At 30.9% G+C, this 2,751-nt stretch overlaps 1 non-coding gene across 1 annotated transcript; it reads right to left on the reverse strand.

The window, feature by feature from the left end:
* Positions 1-2,264: 2,264 nt before the first annotated feature.
* Positions 2,265-2,370, reverse strand: LOC139856211 (small nucleolar RNA R71). Its single transcript, XR_011761709.1, has one exon. It is a non-coding gene; the product is annotated as a small nucleolar RNA R71 (small nucleolar RNA).
* Between the last annotated feature and the right edge of the window lie 381 nt (positions 2,371-2,751).

Raw genomic sequence — 2,751 nt, forward strand, 5'->3', positions numbered from 1 at the left:
TTAAAATATAAAATCAACAAACCGGTCATTAAACGGTAAAAACCCCCTTTTATAATAATATTACTATATATAATTATATATATTTTATATAAACATAGTTGTTAAAAATATAGCGTTAAACTCAGCTAGCTCCCTGTAGAACGAATCTGACTTACTAAAAACTACACTACTCTACGATTAGGTGCACTGCCTATAAATGTTGTAGCAAGGTTTAGGTATATTCCATCAATAAATAAATAAAACTTTTATCATCTTTCGCCTTATTTCGTATTAAACAATAATAGTATTTCGTACACCACCTCGCAAACATCAAGTTTTTTGTAAAAATATATAAGTTTTAATAAAAATATAAAAATATATAAAAAAGAGAAATATATATCTATTTAGGTGTTTTAATTAAAAAGTTTATTTTTTAGAATTATAAAAATCTAATAAGTAATTGTTAAAATATAAGTTTTATATAAGTTATATATAAGTTATATTTTATAAAAACTAAAAACAGAAAATATAAATTAAAAGTAAAGAAGTAAAAAAAAAAAATTTTAAATCTAAACCTGTCGAACGAATTTGAGTCTTCTACTCGTTTGAATCTACATCCTCCTCACTCGCGGAGTTTTTGGGCAGAAGACATCCGCACTCGCGGAGCCGTCGACATCTGTGACCTGGTACTCATTTATTACGGGATTACGGTAATTTTATTAATTATTAATTAAATCGGTTAGGGTTTAATTTTAATATTAATTAATTTAATTAGTTTTAATTTATATTTAGTAATTTTAAGTATTATTAGTTTTAATAATTTTAAAAATTAATACTTTTATAACAAAATAATATAAAAATAATATTTTTATAAAAATTGTATTTTTATAACTTTAAATTTTATTTTTATATTTCGTATCTTTTTAATCGTTTAATTCATAATTTATATATTTATCGTTCGTACTTAGTTTTAAATTTAGTATTTGCCGTAGTTAGTTTATTTCTAGATTTTTTAGGCTTTGCCGTAAAATCCCTTAAGTGCTTTTTCTTTAGATTAAGATTTAGGCGCTTTAGAATTCTACGACGTCGCTTATCGCTTTAGTATTTAATAAATTTTAGTGCCTAATTAAGTTATTGCCGTTTTGGATATAGAATTCCTTTAAGTTTTAATTTCTTTAGACGCAACTTTCAATATTTAGTTTTTAGACTTTTAAGTTTCGACGCTGCATTTTATTATTTTTCGACGATTATTTTTCGACCTTTTATTTTTCAACGTTTTTTGACTCACTCTTTTTCTTTCTTATTTCTCGACGCTCTAATTTTTAGGACATAGATTTTTTTTATTATTTTCTTTAAATTTCGACGAAAAATTATTTTAAGCGGTTAAATTGATAGACATTCAAATTTTCTGGTTCGTAGTAATAGTTGGATTTGTTAGTGGCGAGTTGTGGGCTTTCGATTTAAAGGGTCCTGGCTACCTGCTGCATCTATTGGCTATTCGAAACGTGGGCAAAATCAGAAAAGTCTATTAATTGGATAACTTATATAATTTTTATCTCTATAACTAATAGGATATTCAGTGAATGCACCGAGCAAAACGTTCACCACATTTCATACGATCACCGCCTATAACCAGATCAAGACATCTAGCCAATATTGTCGCCGTTGATTTTTCTTTAGAATCATCATCTAGTCGAATAAGTACTCCAACTCAAATTTCCGATAATCCATTTTTTGAACCCGACTTCACAATTGAGAAACCGGAGGATATTCAGGGACAACTCAGAGATCCTGAACCACTAATATTTCCTCCGGAACCACAAATCATACAACCAGAGATTGTCGAGGAAGAAACCATTAAATCAGAATCCTCTAGTGATTTAGATTCAACAAATTCAATCATGGAAAATAAAGAACCTCTAAGTATGGAAGATCAAATGAGAGCTACACGCACGGGCCAAGGTTACGCCATTATTAAGCCAGATGTTAATGCGCCAGATTATGAAATCAAAGGACAAATCCTACACATGGTAACTAATCAATGCCAATATAGTGGTGCGCCAAAAGAAGATCCAAACGAACATCTTCGAACCTTTAATAGGATCTGTACTCTATTTAAAATCCGAGAAATTGAGGATGAACAGATCTATCTCATGTTGTTTCCCTGGACTTTAAAGGGAGAAGCCAAAGATTGGTTAGAATCGTTACCTGAAGGGGCGATTGACACATGGGATGTTTTAGTTGAGAAATTTCTTAAAAGATTCTTTCCGGCATCTAAAGCCGTGAGACTTCAAGGAGAAATTGTTACGTTCACACAAAAGCCAATGAAACATTATATGAGGCGTGGACAAGATTTGAAAAGTTGTTGAAAGGATGTCCTCAACATGGTTTAGACACTTATCAAATAGTACAAATATTCTACCAAGGATGCGACATTACTACACGAAAAGACATCGACATAGCAGCTGGTGGTTCCATTATGAAGAAAACCGCAACTGAAACTTATAAAATTATTGATAACACAGCCTCCCACTCACATGAGTGGAACCAAGAAAAAGACATCGTTAGATCATATAAAGCGGCTAGAGCCGATTCTAGCCATGACTTTGATTCCGTTTCTACAAAAATAGATGCTTTCGAAAGACGAATGGAAAAGATGCCTAAAGATATTCACGCAATACGAATCAGTTGTGAGCAATGCGGTGAACCACACTTAACGAAAGATTGTCACATTGTGCAAATGATGGAACAACGTGAGAATGTTTCCTACAT

Source organism: Rutidosis leptorrhynchoides, chromosome 6, assembly GCF_046630445.1.
Source record: "Rutidosis leptorrhynchoides isolate AG116_Rl617_1_P2 chromosome 6, CSIRO_AGI_Rlap_v1, whole genome shotgun sequence".
Lineage (NCBI taxonomy): Eukaryota > Viridiplantae > Streptophyta > Magnoliopsida > Asterales > Asteraceae > Rutidosis > Rutidosis leptorrhynchoides.